General features: G+C 38.6%; 1 pseudogene; it reads right to left on the reverse strand.

Moving 5' to 3' along the window:
- Positions 1 to 2,819: 2,819 nt before the first annotated feature.
- LOC102391714 lies at positions 2,820 to 4,035 on the reverse strand (annotated as a pseudogene).
- Between the last annotated feature and the right edge of the window lie 19,031 nt (positions 4,036 to 23,066).

Below are 23,066 nucleotides of genomic sequence, written 5' to 3' on the forward strand. Positions count from 1 at the left end.
TAGACTGTAGTCTACCAGGCTCCTCTGTCCATGCGATTCTCCAGGCAAGAAAACTGGAGTGGTTGCCATTTCTGGCTCTCCAAATACATCAAAGTTCTCCTGTCTTAGGGCCTTTGCACTTGCTGTTTAGTGCATCATTACTGCTGTGTTTTCTCCCGGGATCTTTTCTTAGCAGGATCACTTACTTCACTGTTGTACCTATTCACCAGGCTCCTCAAACAAGGATGGGTCAAAAATAGCACTTTTGATACCACCATTCTATACTTGTATGATTTTCTTTGGTTTTCTTCATAACATTCATATTTCCTTCTCAGACAGGACACATACGTTTTGTTGTTGTTTTACTTATCTGTCTCCCCTACTAGAAGGTGGAAAAGAAACTTCATGCAGCGTGAACAGCGCAACTCTCTATCTGTCATGTTTACTTCAGAGCCTGGAATGTAGGTGAAAATAAGGAATGTTCAACATGCATTATTTAGGGAATTAATAACATTTTAACTAAGTAATTAAAGAACTTTAGGAACATTGGTATGAATATGGGAATCTGTGATAATAATCTAGACAAGAGGTAATAATTGACCAAGAATAAGCACATTGGGGATAAGGAGAAAAGAAATGGATGTAAAAGCTTGATTTTCCTCCCTGGACTCACAATCCTTATCTGTAAATCAAGGATTGTTGAACTAAAATTACAAATACAATTTTTCAGTATAGTAAAAAGAATGCCTCCCTCAGGGCCAAATTTTAGGCAGGCTTACTGGCCATTACAAAAGAATCAGGTTCCCTAAATGTGGATTCCCTCTCCTGCAACCCACCGCATTGCACATGCAGACATCCCTTGGTCCTCCTCACTGCCCTGTAGGAAGCAAATTAATACTCTGATTACTGCTATTACTGTGGTTAATAAGTTGCCATTTGTCTGTGATCCAAGCTTCTCATGCCTTCTGTCAACATCCAAGAAATCTATGAGTTTGCAAGTAGGGTAAAACCTCAGGTCCCCCAGGTGGCACAGTGGTAAATAATCTGCCTGTGGATGCAGGAGATGCAAGAGACATGGGTTCAATTCCAGGGTTGGGTAGACCCCCTGGAGAAGTAAATGCCAACCCACTCCAATATTCTTGCAGGGAAAATTTCATGACTAGAGGAACCTAGTGGGCTACAGTCCATGGGGTCATGAAGAGTTGGAGACAACTGAACACAGGCACAAGACAAAACACCATGGTAAAACCTCAGAGTCGTCAACGTTCTTGGTAGGTGCAAGATTCATTTTATAGACATCAGTTGTTTCAGTGTACAAATGATTAGAAGATGAATTAATTAACAAGACATTTAAAATAATGTGAAAAGAATAATAGAATGATAAATTTAACAAAATATGTATAAGGTTTTTACACCAAAAACTAGCGAAGCCTTGTTGAGAGAAATTAAAGACCTAAAGAATGGAGGGAGATTCCATACTTGTAGATGTGACAGTGTTTTTCCCCCCTCCACTCTATTATTTGAATCTGTGGAACAGGAGACAGAAACAGTCTATCTCTTCCATGGAATGTATCATCCCTCCCATCTTAGGGACAGCACCCTGATAAGACTGTCTATTAGCTGCTATTTCAGAGGCCCTAAGAAGAGCATGTCTAGTCACAGTAGCTCCCTCATCTTTCTAATGAATTCCCTTTCTCTTTTTATTAGCTGTAGTCAATTTCTAAAGAACACTATCTGGTATTTAAAAAAAAAAATTGAAGAATCAGGATTTGTTGGTACACTTCTTTTTTTTAGTTTTTATTTTTTTTTATAAAAGAGCATTATTACTTAAGAACAAGAACCCCCAAACCTAAACTCAAAAGGGAGGATGAACACAAACCCAAATGACTGACCAAAGCCTCCAGTTGTTTCTAAAAGCCTTATTACCATCTATAAAAAGGTGGTGGTCCCGCCCGACTCATTTTATAGCAGCAGTGTTCACACTAAATCTCAGATATGCAAAAGTTTTGCAGAGACACTCAAGTGGTGTGATTAAAATAGCTGGAAACACCAGAGATGGAAATGAAAGACCCCAGACTTGTCACAAGAGATTCATTTTAAAAGCCTTTTGAAAAAGAAGTAGGAGGAACTTCTGGAATTCTGCCTACACCCTGCCATTCAATCACTCATGGGCAAGGACAGTGTGATCTTGTCAGGATCCTATGGGACAGTGCCTCTAATGCCTGGAATATATTCCATCAGTTAGGGGTCATTTTTTCCCTTCCTTTCTGGCCTGCCCCTGGCAGCATTCATCACATGTAATCTCCCTTAGAATTTTTAAAAGGACAAAAATTCATCTAACTTCCAAAGGTGATTATGAAAAATATCAACAAGAAAAAGAACAGGCCTGGAATTCAAAAGAATATGGAATTTAGAAGACATCAAAGACAAAAATAAACCCAATTAAACAGGGCCCCAAGGAGTTCCCTTTATTCCTGTAGGCTTTCCCATTCCAACCCCATAAAAATGTTTTGCACATGCAATAGCTAGTAAATAATGAAAGGATACAAAGCTTCCAAAAATGACAGATGCTCAGCTGAAGGAGGTTGATGACTGAGTCACGTGAGCCCCTTCCTGGAGGAGCCCACTCTTTGCTCAGCCGCAGCACCAGTTTAGCTCAGTGCCCCAGTGTTCTAGACCAGAAGCTGATAACAAGCCTCCCTGAGCATGTGATTGGCTGGAGTGACTGACTGGGAGAAAGAGAGCTTACTCACTCCCTCTGCACATCCTCCAGCCACTTCACTATCAAATCCTGCTTCTGCTCCATAGAGGCACCTGATAGAAATGAGGCATGGTGTGTTTTAGCAGATGAGTTTATCCACCATGATTAGGTGGAAAATTCTAGGCACATTATACTTGTAGATTTCACCATGGGACATCAGCATGCTGTTCAGGAAACAGCAATGGAGGAGCAGCTCTTCCTCACATGCATACAGGTCCAGGATGTGTTCCAAGTTGACTCAGACATAGAGGCCAGAGCCACAGTTGAGAAGGGGGATCTTCAACACCTGCACTTGTTGATAATGCACCTGTGAGAGTTAGTGAGCAGATACACTTTTTCAATTTGTTTCCTGTGCTGGAGCAGCCAACATGGCTTGTCCTGGGTGATGCCAGAAATGCTGCAGAGCTCATGGCTGAGCCCACCTCCTTGTTGTGGGTATACAGAGCATCCAAGCCAAAGCGAGAGATGCTGAAATCCTTATTGGTGCTGACTGATTGATCACAAGGGTGTTGTTAAGGTCAGAAAAACTTTCTATGCCCAGAACGTTTTCATGTTCATCCAACACAGACAGCATGTAAATCTCATCTATGATGACATGTAGGTTGTATCTCTTGGCAAATTCCAAGTATTCCTTCAGTGAGTCCAGGGAGTAGAAGTCATCCAAAGGATTCTGAGAATTAATTATGCTTATTCTCCATAAGCATAGCCTCAAGCAGGGCTTTCTCCAACTTGTAAAAAATGAGCTGGAAAGGAGCATCAGCTCAACCTTCCCACACAGCTGGAAACTGAAGAGGAAACCACCGTAGAAGAGAGTGAGGAGTCAGAAAGGCCTTAATTGGATCACACAAAGCTGTGGCCAGCATCGAAAAGACAGAGCAACAACCATTTAGAAAAACCAAGTTTTCTGGATCAAGGTGGGCACTTGCCTCGCAGTAGTAGGTCAGGAATGGGGTCACTTCTTTCTCAGAGATGATTGCCCTCTCTAATTGGGATATTGCAGCACGATCTCCTCAATGCAGTTCACGTCACTCTGACTTAAGATTTCAGTCATCAGATCAGTACACAGCTTATGCTTATCAGTACCAGGGTTAATGAAGCCCAAAGTATTCTCATCTTCCTGGTATTCATCTCCATGGCAGCTCTTGTCATCCTAGAAGCTGGAGTGGTACAAGGCAGAGATGTCAATCTTATGGTTGGATAGGTCAAGACTGACAAATGAAGCTTCAAAATCTCTCAGTTGATGAACTAGGAGGTTGGGCTACCTGGATGATGGGCTCGTTGCCCAACTCTGACATCACTCCTAGAGTCCTGGAAAGGGCAAAACAGTTTGTTGGAGTTCCAGGCCACCCATGGCCCCAGACTGTAGGAGGTAGACCAGTTGACAGATTAAGTGGTCCAAGAGAGCTTCCTGCTCCTGAACGGCTGGATTGTTCCTTTGCTCTTCCAGTGTCAGGTTCTGTTGCAAGTGCTTGGGTATCAGCTGTATGTTATGCTCTTCAATGATCTACTGTAAATGCACCGTCATCTTCATCAGCTGGCTCTGAATGCTCTGGTTTCTGAGACCCTGGCCCCTCATTGGGCCACAAGGCATGTGGAAAGTGTCTGATCAGTGATTCGTGTTCTGGGTATTTGCATTGGCCTCTGCAGGCTGGCTAGAGGCCTCTTTTTCCATTCATCTTTCTCTGGTCTAAGATCCTCATGCCTGATGAAATTATCCTGGACCATCAGTGCTTAGAGATCTCTCTAACACACTCATCTCACTAAGCTTGCTTCTCCATCTTTTTAATTATAATAATCCTAATTAGTTTGAAGTTGTAGGTATTTCATTGTAGTCTTTTGATTGGCATTTCCCTACTGACTAATGATGTTGAATATTTTCTCATGTGCACATTGGCCATTTGTATGTTTTCTTAGGCTAAAGGTCTATTAAATATCCTTTGCCCACTTTTTAATTGAGTTATCTGTCCTTATAGTATTGGGTTGTCAGTGTTCTTTAAATATTCTGGATACAAATCTCTTATCAGACATATGATTTGCAAATATCTTCTCCCATTCTGTAGTTTTTTTTTTTTTTTATTTTCTTGATTATATCATTTGCAGGACAAACTTTTTAATTTTGGCCAAGTCCAATTTAGCTGTTATTTTCTTTTATATCTTTCCTTTTGGTGTGATATCAAAGAAACCACTCTCTAAAATTAATGTCATGAAGGTTTACTCCTATGTTATCTTCTAAGAGTTTTCTAGATGTAGTTCCTATGTTTAAGTCTATGAATATTTTGAGTTCATGTTTGTATATGGTGTGAGGTAGATGCCCCGATTTCACTCTTTCACATGTGAATATTTCATTGTCCCAGTGTCATTTGTTAAAAAGACTGCTCTTTCTTCCAGTGAATTATCTTAGCACATTTGTTCAAAATAAATGTGTCATTAATGTAAGAGTTTACTTCTGGACTCTTAAATCTATTCCATTGATCTCTATATCTATCCTTATGCCAGTACCACACTGTCTTGATTACTGTAGGTTTGTAATAAGTTTTCAAACCAGGAAGTATGAGTACTTTAACTTTGCTCTTATTCAAGATTATTTTTTGCCATTTTCAGTTCATATCCATTACGTTCAGCTACTGAGAACACATTCTTCCAATTTGCTTGGTTTCAGACTGAAATGCTTCTTTTAAATCCTTCCTCAAATGCCAGACCATTTAGCCCCTTTGTCTGCAAGCATGTTGCCACCTCTCCAAATTTTCACTTATGGTAGTCAACAATGAGTGCAAAGAGTACCTGGAAATCAAGGACAGGATGGAAAATACAGACTTTTAAAAGTAAATGACAGATTTAGGTCACCAGAAAGTCTTTGAATAGGATGTTGTGGGAACATAGTGACTGTCATGGTGAAAAAATTTGATCATAAATTTTAGAATAAATTCCCAAAACAGGTCTCATGTTTTCCTCTTCCTTATGTGGACTGGGAAGACTATATTGACTAAGTTAGTTCATTTTCTCAGATTCCTCCAAGACAAAATAACGCTGTGCCGTTTCTCATGTTCTTATTGCAGACCCTGCCTGTTGGCCTTTTGTAGTTAGTGTTCTTGATATTTTTTATATCTGCTAGAGATTAAGTACTGCATTCCTTAATTATGCTCAAGGGAAAAAAAGTTATCAATTAGAGATGCACATATAAAAAGAGGGTTAAAATAAACATGTCTATATATGAGGGTTTCTTAGAACACATGTCCATGTTTCAACACTTTACATAGTCACATCAGACGCTGTTGTTTGGCCAGAGAAAGTTATTGCTCTCATTTTACAGAAGCATAACTGAAGTCCCAAGAGGTAAATTGATTTGCTTAGATGATTGAGCATGGCAGGGACAGAGCCAGTATGAAAGTGCAATGTATCAGCCTTCTGGGGATGCTGTTAAGGGTTAAAATGTGTCCTCTAAAAGAATATGTTGAAGTCATAAGCCCTGGTACCGGTCAACATGACCTTATCTAGAAAGAGGGTCTTAGTAGATGTTAAGTTGAAATCATTAGAATGAACTCTAATCAAACATGACTGGTATCATTATGAGACGAGGAATGTCATGTGACAACAGAGGCAAAGACTGAAGCAATGAAACTGCAAGCCAAAGAACGCCAAGGAATAATGGCATTCAGAAACTAGGAAGAGTCAAGGAAAGATTTTTTCCCCTATAGGTTTCAGAAGGAGTCTGTCCCTGCCACCATCTGGATTTTGAACTTCTAACCTGTAGAAATTTGAAACAACAAATTTCTGTTGTTTGATACCACCTAGTTTTAAATACTTTGTTATGGTGTGCCTAGAAAATTGATACAGACAGTATTCATTTCTTGGCACAGCACTTTATTTTTTAAATATTTTCATGTGAACCATTTTTTAAAGTCTTTATTGATTTTTTTTACAATATTGCTTATGTTTTATGTTTTGGCCACAAGGTATGTGGGATCCTAACTCCCCAACCAGGGATCGAACCCACACCCCTTTCATTGAAAGGGAAAGTCTTAACCACTGGACCACCAGGGAAGTCCTGACATAGCATTTTATAACAGAAGATCAGCCTTCTCAGAGCACCGGAGGGTGCTTCACAATTTAAGAACCATTCCCTACTATTTAAACACAATTCCCCTGCCCTAGGACAAATTCAGTCTTTGACAATGATCCTGGTATAAAATATTCTTCCCCAATTGAATATTATCAATGAAGAAAAGCTTCCTATTTCATGATTCAGAGGAATCACCCCCCTGACCCTTTCTGCACAGCTCTGGTTGTTTAAAGTTTCTTCCTCATAAACTAATTTGCCTTCCTCTCATATCTATCCATTAATACTAGCTCTGACTTCTGCAGGCACTCGGGACTTCTGAAGGCACCCTAATTCCTCTTTCATATGCTAAGACTTTAAACATTTAAAATCAGATATATGTCCCCCACATCTTCTTTTCTCCTAAGAATTTCAACTGTTCCTCATGGATCATGTTCCCAAAACTACTGCTGCTGCTGCTAAGTCGCTTCAGTTGTGTCCGACTCTGTGCGACCCCATAGACGGCAGCCCACCAGGCTTCCCCGTCCCTGGGATTCTCCAGGCATGAACACTAGAGTGGGTTGCCATTTCCTTCTCCAATGCATGAAAGTGAAAAGTGAAAGTGAAGTCGCTCAGTCATGTCCGACCCTAGTGATCCCATGGACTGCAGCCCACCAGGCTCCTCCTTCCATGGGATTTTCTAGGCAAAAGTACTTGAGTGGGGTGCCATCGCCTTCTCAACCATCCCTATTGGCCAGACACCAGTGAATCAATGTACCTCTAAGTGTAGCATCAAGAACTGAACAGCAGATTTCCAGTGCCAACTCCTTGCAATAGATGAATCAGAGCCAGTTCTTCTGCTGTATAGACAATTATTCTGATACAGGGAAATATCACTATTATAGTCCAAACTGCCTTTCAATGAGGTAAATCTAGACAAATGAAAGGACACTTTATTCCTGTTACCATCTTCATAGATTAGGGTTGGTGGAGGGGGCAAATTTTGGAGTCCATCAATTTTTCCACATGAAGATAGGGTTTCCTAAAAAGCGTAGGGGCATGAGATGGCAATACAGCTATGCAAGTGTCTACTCTATGAAATAAAAGCCCAAACTGTGACAGCCAGTTACAAAGATGGATCAAATAAAAAAACATCAAGTTGAATATGGATAAATAAGAAATTCATCACTTGGAATTTTAAAATTTAAACTTGCTATAGACTGAATTTTGTCCCCTGCCAAAAAATATTAGATGTTGAAGCCCTAGCCACCATCCCTTCCAATATAATCATATTTGGTGATAAGGCTTTTAGGGGGTAACTAAGATTAAATGGGGAGCGACTTCACTTTCACTTTTCACTTTCATGCATTGGAGGAGGAAATGGCAACCCGCTCCAGTGTTCTTGCCTGGAGAATCCCAGGGACGGTAGGGCCTGGTAGGCTGCCATCTATGGGGTTGCACAGAGTTGGACACAACTGAAGCGACTTAGCAGCAGCAGCAGCAAGATTAAATGAGGTCATGAGGAGTAGATCTTAATAGGATAGAATTGATGACTTTGTAAAAAGAAGAGAAGTGCCCCTCTCTCTACTTCTATCTCTCTGTTTCTCCTCCCATCTGCATGATGTACAAAGGAAAGATCATATGATGATAGAGCAAGAAGGTGGCCATCCATAAAGCAGGAATAGAGTTTTCATCAGGATCCAAGTTAACCAACACCTTAATCTTAGACATTTCAGCCTCCAGAACTGTGAGAACTAAATTTCTGTTATTTAAAGCCACCTAGACTATGGTACCTTGCTATGTATGGCAGCCTGATCTAAGACAATATTAATATAGGATGGAGAAGATGAATAGCAAATGTGACAAAGACTCGATATGAATTGCAAAGGTGTTAAAGCTGTTCCAAAAGACAATGGAGCCAAAGATTGTCCTAATACACGTGTAACCCAAATGTGGGTTTGGTACTTGTCTTTGTTAGATTTAAATGAAGTGCATTGAACTGTTGACTTCTAAGCTGCTGCTGTCTAAATGCTTCCCTGGACTTCTACACATTTCTAAAGCTGGTGAGCTCGTGTTCCCACAACCTTCTCGGCCCCTTAGCTCCTGCATTTGTATGTCAGTCTCAACTTTTCCTTGAGAAAGTCACCCATTTCCAGCCTTTTAGTGCCACATCTCAAAGTTCACAGGCAGGGCCAGCTTCACGAGAGCATAACCACTGCAATCATCTGTGGTTCTGCATTCAGATGGGCCTGACTTTAGTCCCCTGTTGTAACTGTCCTGAAATTTTTCATCATAAAATATTTTATGCAAAATACAAAACTAGCAAATGCATTCAAAAAATATTTCCCTTCTTCCTAAAGCATGGTGTTTCATGATTTTAAATCATTCACAGGTTCTGCAAAAATCAGAAAAGAATCAGTTTGAGCAGTTGGGGAAAGGAGCACTACCACTTACTAATATGACCTGGGCAAAGATTTTGAACATCTATAAACACCAACATCCTCATTACTCATGAAAGTTGAAAGAATAGAATAAAATATTTTATGTAAAACACAAAACTAGCAAATGCATTCAAATAACATTATTTACCTTCTTCCTAAAGCATAGTATTTCATTGGCTGTTACCACCAACTCCTGAGATCCACTATATGATAAATCAAATAATAAATATAAAATATGTTTCTAGAATTATATTTCTCTATGATAATTCTAGACATCAGTCTGTGGAGTAATGTATTAGAAATTCTCTTTGTTACATGTTAACCAAATACTTCATTAAAAAAAAAACTCATTTAACAAGTAGCATGTGGATTTACTTTAGTCATGGCTCAAATATTTCATGGCAAGATGTTGCCTACCCAAGAAAAACACAAGGAAGAAAGCCTTGGGGAACAGTAAAAATAAAAACAAAAATAGAAAAACCCTCTTCGGCTTCCAGTGAAAGCAGGAAATGGGTTGTATATAGGAAATAACCAAAATTTTAGCATGGAAGACAATTAATGTACTTATATCAAATTATAATCCACTAAATTAATGCAATTAAAATCAAAATATAGTTATTAAATGTTACAAGCAGTAAAAATATTTAAAATATTTGTGTATAGGTTTACCATTTTGTCATAGCTAATCAAATAACTACAAAGAATGCTAAATGCAGAAAGGTTAGAAAAAAGCAAGAGGCATTATTAAAGTTTTAGAAGCAATAACTATGAGGGAAAGTTTCACATAAAATTTATGCAATCTGGTTAAAAGGAAAAGACAGCCAAGCATTTATCAATAATTGCTTACAAATATGCAAATATATGTATATATAAAAGAATTTTTGCCATTCCTTTACTTTCCTCAAAATGTTAATAAAGGGATTTAATCAATAACAAAACCTTAAGTGTAATAGTTTTTAAGCACCTGGGACATGCTGTGAAATTAGGCTTCCAATGAGTCTTTTTAAAAATGAGAAACCTGTTTGCTTCCTAGTGTTTATGCTTTTCTAGCTACAAGTCATGAGCTTGACTAATGATGACTACCAATACATTATATTCTCAAAACTAAAATCTTTTGGGAAAAAATGAACTACTCTTTGAAAAAAATTACATATAATCTGATCACTTATGTAACAAAATAGATAAAATGACATTTTCTTGTCAGTCCCTAGTAGAATTCTTTGATGGAGGGACACCCATTTGTTAAAACAATCAATAATAATCTTGGCAGGGGAGGGGATGGGGGGTGGTGAGGGGCATTGCCATGCATGCAGTGACAAAGGGACATAGGAATTTGTTTGTTGCTTCTGAGAAAGGATAAAGACGGGTGGATGGGGCAATGACAGCCTTGGCACCAACAGGAAATCAAACTGTGCAAGCCTGCCCTTGATACATCACATCATCAGTACATCTAAAATTTGACAGTGGAATTTTATTCAGCCTTAAAAAAGAGGAAAATCCTATCATTTGCAATGACATGGATAAACCTGAAGACTGTTATAGTAAGTGAAACAAGACAGATAGAAAAAGGCAAATACTCCATGCTATCAATTATATGAGGAATCTAAAAAAATAGTGTGAACTCATTGAAACAGAAGAGTGACTGCCAGGAGTTAGGAGGGGTGGGGAAATAGGGAAAGGTTGATAAAAAGTACAAACTTTAAGCTATAAGATGAAAAAGCTCTGAGGATCTAATGTAAAATATGATGACTATAGTTAATAACTGCTTCTGTATAACTGAAATTTGCTAAGAGGGTAGAACTTACACGTTCTCACAAACCACAAAATAAGATAAATATATGAGATTATGGATGTATTAACTAACTGAATGGGATTAATCTTTGTATAATATATATGTATATCAAATCATAGCATTGTACATTTCAAATATTTTACAATTTTATTTGTCTATTATACTAAAGTAAAAAAAGGAGTAAAATGCTTTCTTGGATTGGAGTAAATGAATGTCCTAAGAAAACAGTTGAAAGAAGCTAAGATTTGTATCTAAGGTGCTATGAGGGCTGACATACCCGGTGATAGACCAAGTGTAGAGCTGTGGATGGTTAGAGAGGCATAGTCGAAGATGGGAAAGGGGATTGTCTGTAGATTTAAAGATACTACTAAAGTCAACTAAATGTCTGTCTGTTTCGTCTAGCAATTCTAAACAACGTAAGAGATACAATACTCTTTCTTAGGGGGAAAATGTTTTTTATTGCTCTAAGTTCTAAATCTAAAAAATTGTCCTTTTTACTGTTGAATAAGAAAGGTAAAAACTAACACATTTGTATTACTTTTTAAGAAGTATTGTGTTTTAAAAAGTTAAAGTCGCTCAGTCGTGTCCGACTCTTTGTGACCCCATGTTTTACATAGAAGCTAATTTGAAGAAATTCCAATTTAACCATCAGCTCCCAAATATGCATGCTGCTGCTGCTGCTAAGTCTCTTCAGTCGTGTCCAACTCCGTGTGACCCCAGAGACGGCAGCCCACCAGGCTCTCCCTGGGATTCTCCAGGCAAGAATACTGGAGTGGGTTGCCATTTCCTTCTCCAATGCATGAAAGTGAAAAGTGAAAGTGAAGTCGCTCAGTCATGTCCAAATCCTAGGGACCCCATAGACTACAGCCCACCAGGCTCCTCCACCCATGGGATTTTCCAGGCAAGAGTACTGGGGTGGGTTGCCATTGGTGTCATATATTCATTTCAAGACTAAGAAATGAATACATGTTTCTTTAATTTTACAATCACTCTGGTGTCATTGTTGATTTCAATTTTTTTTTAATTGAAATAAAGTTTATGTACAATCAGTTTAGTTCAGTTGCTCAGTCATATCCAACTCTTTGCAACCTCATGGACTGCAGCACACCAGGCCTCCCTGTCCATCACCAACTCCCGGAGCCTACTCAAACTCATGTCCATTGAGTCAGTGATGCCATCCAACCATCTCATCCTCTGTTGTCCCATTCTCCTCCTGCCTTTAATCTTTCCCAGCATCAGGGTCTTTTCCAACGAGTCAGCTCTTCACATCAGATGGCCAAAGTATTGGAGTTTCAGCTTCAACATCAGTCCTTTCAATGAACACTCAGGACTGATCTCCTTTAGGATGGACTAGTTGGATCTCCTTGCAGTCCAAGGGACTCTCAAGAGTCTTCTCCAGCACCACAGTTAAAAAGCATCAATTTTTTGGCGCTCAGCTTTCTTTGTAGTCCAACTCTCAGATCCATACATGACTACTGCAAAAACCATAGCCTTGACTAGACGGACCTTTGGTGGCAAAGTAATCTCTCTGCTTTTTAATATGCTATCTAGGCTGGTCATAACTTTCCTTCCAAGGAGTAAGTGTCTTTTAATTTTATGGCTGCAATCACTATCTGCAGTGATTTTGGAGACCCCAAAAAGTATTATGTAAAATATTATGTTAAATTCACGCATGCAGCATAGTGATTAAATATACAAAGTTATTCCAGTATTACTGACCATAATCCTAATGCTGTATATTATATCCCCATGGCATTTATTTTATGACTGGATGTTTGTACTGCTTAATTCTACTCACCTATTTTGCCCATATCCACACCCTCACCCCTCTGGCAACCACCTGTATTTTCTCTGTGTCTATGAATCTATTTTCATTTTGTTTTATTTATCCATTTGTTTTCTGTATTAGACTCCACATATAAGTGATAAAATATGGTAATTTGTCTTTCTTTGTGCGACAGCATAATGCCCCCTACTGCCATCCATGTTGTTGTAAATTCCATTTTTATGGCTGAGTAATATTCCACTATATATATACATCACATTTTCTTTATCCATTCATTTATCAGTAGATGCATGTTGCTTTCATAACTTGGCTATCATAAATAATGCTGCAATGCCTTGGTTAGATTTATTCCCAGGTATTTTATATTTTTATGCAATTGTAAATGGAATTGTTTTCTTGATTTCTTTTTCAGATGGTTCATTATTTATGTATAAAAATGCAAGAGATTTTTATTATTGAAATCTTATTAGCAGACAGAAAGGAAGACATTGACAGAAATACAACAGTAGGAAATTTTACCACCTCATTTACATTAGTAGACAGATAATCTAGACAGAAAATCAAAAAGGATACATTGGCCTTAATGGAAAATTCAGTTCAGTTCAGTTCAGTCGCTCAGTCGTGTCTGACTCTTTGGGACCCCATGAATCACAGCACTCCAGGCCTCCCTGTCCATTACGAACTCCAGGAGTTCACTCAAACTCATGTCCATCGAGTTGGTGATGCCGTCCAGCCATCTCATCCTCTGTCATCCCCTTCTCCTCTTGCCCCCAATCCCTCCCAGCATCAGTCTTTTCCAGTGAGTCAAGTTTTTGCATGAGGTGGCCAAAGTATTGGAGTTTTGGCTTCAGCATCAGTCCTTCCAAAGAAATCCTAGGGCTGATCTCCTTCACAATGGACTGGTTGGATCTCCTTACAGTCCAAGGGACTCTCAAGAGTCTTCTCCAACACCACAGTTCAAAAGCATCAATCCTTTGGCACTCAGCTTTCTTCACAGTCCAACTCTCACATCCCTACATGACCACTGGAAAAACCATAGCTTTGACAGGACGGACCTTTGTTGGCAAAGTAATGTCTCGGCTTTTGCATATGTTATCTAGGTTGGTCACAACTTTCCTTCCAAGGAGTAACCGTCTTTTAATTTCCTGGCTGCAATCACCATCTGCAGTGATTCTGGAGCCCAAAAAAATAAAGTCTGACACTGTTTCCACTGTTTCTCCATCTATTTCCCATGAAGTGAATTAGACCAGATGAACTTAATAGTTATATGTATAGAACATTCCATCCAAAAATAACAAAATGCATATTCTTTTCAAGTGTACATGGAATATTTTCGTGAGAGATCACAAAACAATCTCAGTTAATATAAGAAGATTGGACAACATCCATAGCATTCAGGCTAGCGAAAGAAATAAAAAGAATCCAAGGTCCCCAAAATGTCTGCCACTAGTGCCTCAGTCCCTAGGGGCTGTCCCATGGCCTCTTGCCTCTGTGGGAGGCTCTCAAGCAAAGTTGCTCTGACCACTTTCTTCTGTTGTAGGACTCAGAGCGTGTGAAATTTTTACATGCTTCCTTGGCAGCCCACTGCAGTATTCTTGCCTGAAGAATCCCATGGACAGAGAAGCCTGGCAGGCTATGGTTCATAGGATCACAAAAGTCAGACACAATTTAGCACACATACATGTAAGAGTAGGGGTCTCCTAAACAACAATGGGTTTCCACCTTGTATATTGATAACTAAAAATGTAAAACAAATTTACATTCAAGAACAACAACAACAAAAAAAGACGTGAAGGCCATTTTTCCAGTTCTCAAAGTTTAAGCTGGCCATGTGAGTGGCTTTGGCATGTTATATGCTAGCAAACATGATGTAAGTAAAGGTTTGAAAAGTACTTGTGCCTTGGGGCTTCTTGCCTCATGCTGTTGGGAACTCTGCAGTCAACTCTGTGGGGAGGAGCTGGGATAGCCCACTGGAAGATGTGGGATGCCTGGTCATTGAGCCAACCACTAGACTTGTGACTGTAGGGAAATTCTAGATCTTCCAGTCCCAGCTGAGGCCAAAATTATCCAGCCAATTCATAGAATCATCAGAAATAATTTTTTAGAACAATGAGAAATATTAAATTTTTGTTGATTAAAGGCCAAAAAAAAGCAGAGTTTCTGTTTCCTATAGCCTTCATGTAGGCCTCTTGTTTTCATAGCCTGATTTTTTGGGGGGTTCATTTCCTGGTGCAGCACCCTTGCGTTGAAGAGCCTGATGTGGAGTTTGGACCCCTTATTCCTTAGGGAAGATCTTTGCAGTTGTGATATCCTTTCTATGTATGAGTCATTGACCACGGAATGTGGATCCTGTCTAGATGCGTCTCTACTCCTTCTACCTATCTTGTTGTGTCTCTTTTTTTCTCTCTTTACTTGGGAGTCTTCTATGCTAGTATTCATGTCATTCTCATAGCTTGTTTTTATGTAAGTAGTTGCAATTTTGGTGTATCTGTAGAAGAAGGTAAGCTCAGGGTCTTCCTATTCTGCCATCTCGTTCCACTCAAATTGACTATTTAAATTAAACTCATAAATGCATAACACTAGATTTCAAACTTCTCCAAATTATATATAGAAATTATGATTTTTGGTGAATATATCATCTGAAGGCCACTAAAATTGATCTAAACAGACATGGCAGTCTTGCAACTTCCTGAATGTATTATAAAATGGGGAGTTTTATGGAGGTACCCCTAACATTCTTATGCTTACAACTTTTCCTAACAAAGGACATTAGTTTAAAAAAACAAGGAAATTTGAATAAAGTATGTGCTTTAGTTAAAAATAATGCTTAAATATTAGTTTGTTAATTGTAACAAATGTATAAAGTAATTTGTTAATAGGGGAAAATGGGTGTTGGTCTATGGGAACTCTTTAAACTGTCTTTGAACTATATGATGATTTATATAATTATTACTGCATGTGAAAGAAAAACTTTGAAATTAAAATTAATAAAAATTGTTCTTTCATCAAGTATGAACAAATTTGACTGTGCTTTCTATTAAAAATGAATACACAAAGAAAAATCATTTCCATGAAGTCATTTTAATTTTTTGTAAGTTAGAAATTTTAAAAAGGCACAGTAATGTTATTTATTAGTGTGACAGACTGATATGTGGTTATAAATATTTATGTATTTGTTTCAAAACATGAATAAATGTAATTTAAAAATATCAGCCCTTAATTTTTTATTTCAGTATGGTTGTTTTTATTCTATTTTTCATGTTTTTATGGCCATAATTATATGTAAGTAAAATATATTTATAAAGAGCAATAACAGAATTTTCATTATCATTTCTGGCCAATAATGTTATTTGCTTAATTTCATGGTTGGCATTAAAAATAGCTCATCGTGTAGAAGGAGGCAGGTAAGATAGTCTGTTGTTCCCATCTGTTTAAGAATGTTCCACAGTTTGTTGTGATCCACAAAGTCAAAGGTAATACATTAAATTAAAAATAAAGAAATAAATAGAGGTGTAGGTATATGTATAGAAACTAGCTTATTTTACAGACATACCAGGGTGACCAAAGTTCTATATTTAGAAAAGGATATTTTTTTTTCCAGTTTGTTTCCAGAAAGTATTCCTCTCATATACATTCTTTCTTCATATAACACAATACACTGGTTATCAGGATTTCTTTGTTCCATCCTAAACACATGGGCTTATCACTGCTTTAATGTGGGAGTTGGGAGAAGGAGGACAGAAAATACAAAACACAACCCTAAGTATATATTAGAATTTCTGAAATAGAGTATGTAGTAAAAAATGATCCCCTAAAGACTTATGATTCTAATCAACTCTATCCCCACAGATATGGCCCCATCCTCTTACAATCCCAATTAAGAATCCCTGATATAAAGAATCTTTTATTCATTAGATAAATATTTAATAGATATAAGAACTATGGAAAGAGGTTTGTGATATTGTACAGGAGGCAGTGATCAAGACCACCCTCAAGTAAAAGAAATACAAAAACGCAAAAGGTTGTCTGAGGAGGCTTTACAAATAGCTGAGAAAAGAAGAGAAGCTAAAGGCAAAGGAGCACAGGAAAGATATACCCATCTGTATGAAGAGTTCCAAAGCATAGCAAGGAGAGATGAGAAAGACTTTGTCAGCAATCAATACAAAGAAATAGTGGAAAACAATAGAATAGGAAAGACTAGAGACTTCTTCAAGAAAATTATAGACACCCAGTGAACATTTCATGCAAAGATGGGCACAATAAAGGACAGAAATGATATGGACCTAACAGAAGTAGAAGATATTAAGAAGAGGTGGCAAGAATACACAGAAGAACTATACAAAAAAGATCTTCATGACCCAGATAACCATGATGGTGTGATCACTCATGTAGAGCCAGGCATCCTACAATGCAAATAAAAGTGGGCCTGAGGAAGCATCACTATGTACTACAAAGCTAGCAGAGGTGATGGAATTCCAGTTGAGCTATCAAATTCTAAAAGATGATGTTGTGAAAGTGCTGCGCTCAGTATGCCAGCAAGTCTGGAAAACTCAGCAGTGGCCACAGGACTGGAAAAGGTCAGTTTTCGTTCCAATCCCAAAGAAAGGCAACGCCAAAGAATGCTCAAACTACCGCACAATTGCACTCATTTCTCATGCTAGCAAAGTAATGCTCAAAATTCTCCAAGCCAGGCTTCAACAGTATGTGGTGAACTTCCAGATGTTCAAGCTGGATTTAGAAAAGGCAGAGGAATCAGAGTTCAAATTACCAATATCCATTGCATCATTGAAAAATCAAGAGAGTTCCAGAAAAACATCTACTTCTGCTTTATTGACTATGCCAAAGCCTTTGACTGTACGGATCACAACAAACTGCAAAATTCTTCAAGATATGGAAATACCAGACCATCTGACCTGCCTCCTGAGAAATCTGCATGCAGGTCAAGAAGCAATAGTTAGAACTGGACATGGAACAACAGACTGGTTCCAAATTGGGAAAAGGAGTACGTCAAGGCTGTATATTGTCACCCTGCTTATTTAACTTCTATGCAGAGTACATCATGAGAAACACTGGACTGGATGAAGCACAAGCTGGAATCAAGATTGCTGGGAGAAACATCAATAATCTCAAATATGCAGATGACACCACCCTTATGGCATAAAGTGAAGAAAAACTAAATAGCTTCTTGATGAACGTGAAAGAGGAGAGTGAAAAAGTTGGCTTAAAACTCATCATTCAGAAAACTAAGATTATGGCTCTGGTCCCATCACTTCATGGCAAATAGATGGGGAGGCAATGGAAACAGTGAGAGACTTTATTTTTTGGGCCCCAAAATCACTGCAGATGGTGACTGCAGCCATGAAATTAAAAGACACTTGCTCCTTGGAAGAAAAGTTATGACCAACCTAGACAGCATATTAAAAAGCAGAGACATTACTTTGCCAACAAAGGTCTGTCTAAAAAAAGCTATGGTTTTTGCAGTAGTCATGTATGGATGTGAGAGTTGGACTATAAATAAAGCTGAGCACTGAAGAGTCGATGCTTTTGAACTGTGGTGTTGGAGAAGACTCTTGAGAGTCCCTTGGACTGCAAGGAGATCCAACCAGTCCATCCTAAAGGAGACCAGTCCTGGGTGTTCATTGGAAGGACTGATGCTGAAGCTAAAACTCCAATACTTTGGCCACCTCATGCAAAGAGCTGACTCATTTGAAAAGACCCTGATGCTGGGAAAGATTGAAGGCAGGCGGAGAAGGGGATGACAGAGGATGAGATGGTTCGAGGGCACCACCAATTCGATGGACGTGAGTTTGAGCAAGCTCTGGGAGTGCCTGGTGTGCTGCAGTCCATGGGGTCGCAAAGAGTCAGACATAACTGTGTGACCGAACTGAACTGAACTGACCATATATTGTATCCCTGGTGGCTTAGACAGTGAAGAATCTGCCTGCAATGCAGGAGACCTGGGTTAGATCCCTGGCTCAGGAACATCCCCTGGAAAAGGGAATGGCTATCCACTCTAACATTCTTGCATGGAGAATTCCATGGACAGGGAAGACTGGCGGGCTAAAGTCTACGGAGTCACAAAGAGTCAGACTCAACTGAGCGACTAACACTCACTTATTGTATCCAGGCTTGGTGTATTCTTACCATTAGTTCATCACATTACTACTATTGCAGTCTATTTCTGGGGTTAGATCATCTTTTGGCAGTACTGGATATTTTTACTCTATCTCATTCCCAAATCTTTAACAGCATACATGATTTGCAAGTCCCAGGACACTGCTGTGTCTCATGCCGAGCATTACCTTGTTTCACTCTTAAAATCCAATGTCATCTTCTCACCCCTTGGTGATTTACAATATTTGAGAAGGAAGAAGAGGAGGAGATTTATTCCCCAAAAGCTTAAAAGAAGAATTTTCAACTATTCAGCATTTGAAGCTCCTCTTTTTCATAAACAGGATTTTGTCTCATTCATAGCTTTCAGTCCATTGATCTCATATTCTTATTCACCAAATTTAGATATAAAGGTAGCCAATAAATTGGACACTCATACAGTCCTCATAGCTTCCCTGGTGTCTCAGGCAATAAAGAATCTGCCTGCCTTGCAATGCAGGAGGCCCTGGTTCAATCCCTGGGTTGAGAAGATCTCCTAGAGAAGGAAAATGACAACCACTCCAGTATTCTTGCCTGGGAAATTCCATGGACAGAGGAGCCTAGCAGACTACAGTCCATGGGTCACAGGAGTTGAACACAGCTTAGAGACTAAACCACCAACATAGTCCTCAGATTTTCAAGGATAGTAATACTATTTTCTATTTTGCTCTTTAAGAATACTCATAATTTGCTGATGTTGTGTCCTCATTTTTTGTGCAAAATATAACATTGTTTTATCTACATATCTACCTACACTACATCTTTTCAAATTCAAGAAGAAAATTTTAAGGTTCTTTCATAGCCTCATATACTTAATATTTTAGTTCTTCCTTATGAAGTTGGTTTTCTAATGTTTCTATTATTCTCATAGCTTTCCTTGTGAGTGCATATTTGTTTAAATAATAAAACAACCAGCTAAGAAGTTCAACTCAGAGGGAAAAAAAGTCATCACCAAATTCCATCAAAGCATTCAGTGTCATTCTTAGACCCATCAAACAGGCCCCATGTTTACTTCAGCATTTGGAGTAACAAAGTGACCCTGCTGCTGCTGCTGCTAAGTCACTTCAGTCGTCTCTGACTCTGTGCGACCCATAGACGGCAGCCCACCAGGCTTCCCATCCCTGGGATTCTCCAGGCAAGAACACTGGAGTGGGTTGCCATTTCCTTCTCCAATGCATGAAAGTGAAAAGTGTAAGTGAAATTGCTCAGTCGTGTCCGACTCTAGAGACCCCATAGACTGCCTACCAGGCTCCTCTGTCCATGGGATTTTCTAGGCAAAAGTACTGGAGTGGGGTGCCATTGCTTCTCCAGAAAGTGACCCTAGGCTCTGCCAAATATGGGCACAATATGTTCTCCTCTAAAGCCTATACATTTTGGTCCCACTCAGTCTATTCTTGCCTTTAATGAATTGTGTTCCACAAGTCTATTAATTGAGCTTGTTTGGATTTGAAATGTCTTTTCCCAGAGAAATGTGATGGGTATGTTCCCAGGCCTGCCCACAAACTGTTTAGTCATAAAGTGTTAGAGCTAAGGGCACTTAAAAGGTCATCTAATCCAACTATTTTAAATCAAAAATAATATTGCTGAAATTGTAATAATAGTTGCCCCCAGAGAGCCTTTGGAGGCTTTCTTGAATTCATCAAGGCCGTGATGTGTCCTTTGTGCTGACGGAGTCAGTCTGTTTGGGATTGTTAGAAGACAATGTCCAAGGACTGTACCAGGAACTGGGCTTATCCTGGGAAAATCTTCCCAGCACAAAGAGCATCTCTATCTTTGTAGATCCAATGGGGGAGGGACACTAGCAATAAAGCATCGCTGAAATCACCCCCGGGGTAGAGGTGTCTCTCCAGGAAGCAGGAATCTCAGTCTAGAACTTCTCTACATATGCTAGTTTTTATCTATTTTACCAATAGTTTTCTTTGACTGACTTAATTTTACACTGTGCTTCTCTTGAGCAAGTGATGAGGAGAAATGTCACCTTAACTGCTACCACCACCCCACGCTCAGCTCAGTGAACTCGGGGTGGCAGGAATGTTACCCCAGGAGTCTGGACAACCTCATGTTTATTTCCCAAATGCCAGGACTCATGGTTATTTGCCCACTATAGACTTTATGCTAGAAGTCAGGCTTCACTCCTAAACAGTAGAATCCCAATAAGGCAAAATAATATTTGTAAATAGCTTCTTCCTAGCAAGAAAGATTCCAGAATAAGATTTGTTCCAGTTTTTGCTTTCTGTAAAATCATATCTCTTTTAGAGAATCACATCAGGAAAATCTCAACTTCTTTACCCCTATTTTTAAAAAATTTTATTGAAATGTAGCTGATTTACAGTGTTGTCTTAATTTCTGCTATTCAGCAAAGGGATTCAATTACACATGTGGAATGTGCAACTGCATACATGCTTAGTTGACTCCACGGAATGTAGCCTGCTAGACTCCTCTGTCCATGGCATTTCCCAGGTAAGAATACTGGAATGGGTTGCCTTTTCCTTCTCCAGGGAATCTTCCTGACCTAGAGATCAAGCCCACATCTTCTGCATCTCCTGCATTAACAGCCAGGTTCTTTACCGCTACACCACTTGGGAAATCTCAGTTATGTATATATATACATATACATTCCTTTTCATATTCTTTTCCATTATGGTTTATCAGAGGATATGGAATATAGTTTTCTGTGCTACCCAGTAAGGCATTGTTGTTTATCCATCCTATATATAAGAGTTTGCATCTGCTCATCCTAAACTCCCAATCCTTCCCTCTATTCCTCAGCCTTGGCAGCCAACCACAGTCTGTTCTCTCTGTCTGTCCTTCACCCTCATTTAATGTCACTTACTCTCCCCTAGGATTACAAGGTCCAGCATAAAGAATTGCTGTCCTGGGACCAATTAAGATTTCTTCTGCAGAGAAAATAAAACCCCAAATTCATGGTATCTTATTTGGTAGTCTATAGAGTATTATGATCATGTAACTAGAGACTTTGTACTTCTTACTACTTAAAAAGGTACCCTAGCAGATAATTCAGGCTAATACCAATTCTGGAGACTGAGCCAAATCTTTGTTCCACTAACGTAGTAGCTTGTAAACTTGAGAGAGTTACCAGATGATGCCGAGTCTTAGTGTTCACCACTAGTGAAATGGTGATAATAATAGCACCAAAACTCACAGGCCAGTTTTAAGAATTAAAAGAGAATATATAAAAAAAGTTATTAGGGATAAAGTAAGCTGCAGGATATATTGTACAGTGCAGGGAATATAGCCAATATTTTATGACAACTGAAATAAAGTATAAGCTTTGAAAACTGTGAATCTATATTATACTAAACAGGTGTAGTACTTGGTACATCTGTAACTTGCATAATATTGTACATCAACTATACTTCAATTCTTAAAAAGGCTGCAAAAAAATTAAAATTTAAGTTAAAGAGTATGTAAATAGGCTAGCACAATGAGTGACACCAGAGTAAATACTCAATGAATATGTAATTTTTACTATTGTTAATATTGTTATTTCTGACATTAGTTTTATTTTAAATCGGATATAATTCTTTAGATCGTTTGACTTCCTATTTGATTTGCTGTAACCATGTAAATTTTAGTCATATTTATATAAAACAATCTCTCCAAGCTTACTACAAGCTATTTTTAGATAAATTTTCATCTCCTTAAGTGGTATTTTGGCAATGTTCATTTATGTCTCTAGTTTGTTCAAATAATTTTGAAAGGGCAGTGTCCTTCTCTTTTTCTCCGTATTCTCCACTCAGTGTGATATTGTCGTGAACACAGGACTATGTCACGATCAACACCAACATCAACAAACACTTAAATGTTTAACATCAACTCCTGGAACTTTTCACTACCCAACAATGGAGGGCAAGGATGATACTTTATTAAATTTTCCCTTTTTCTCTATTCCCTCACCCACAAAATGTAGGTAATCTTTTCACCTAACAGATGATCATTTAATGCCTTGAACACAGCAAATCTTTCAAATCTTTCAATGTAATTGTCCACTTGGTATTGTGCCTTTTGCCCTCCCTCCCATTAATTGCTAAAGATTTTAAAGATGAGTTTGACATGAAGATATATTACCTCTGTCACTGCATATTTGTCACGACATTGCA

Source organism: Bubalus bubalis, chromosome 19, assembly GCF_019923935.1.
Source record: "Bubalus bubalis isolate 160015118507 breed Murrah chromosome 19, NDDB_SH_1, whole genome shotgun sequence".
In the NCBI taxonomy this organism is placed as follows: domain Eukaryota; kingdom Metazoa; phylum Chordata; class Mammalia; order Artiodactyla; family Bovidae; genus Bubalus; species Bubalus bubalis.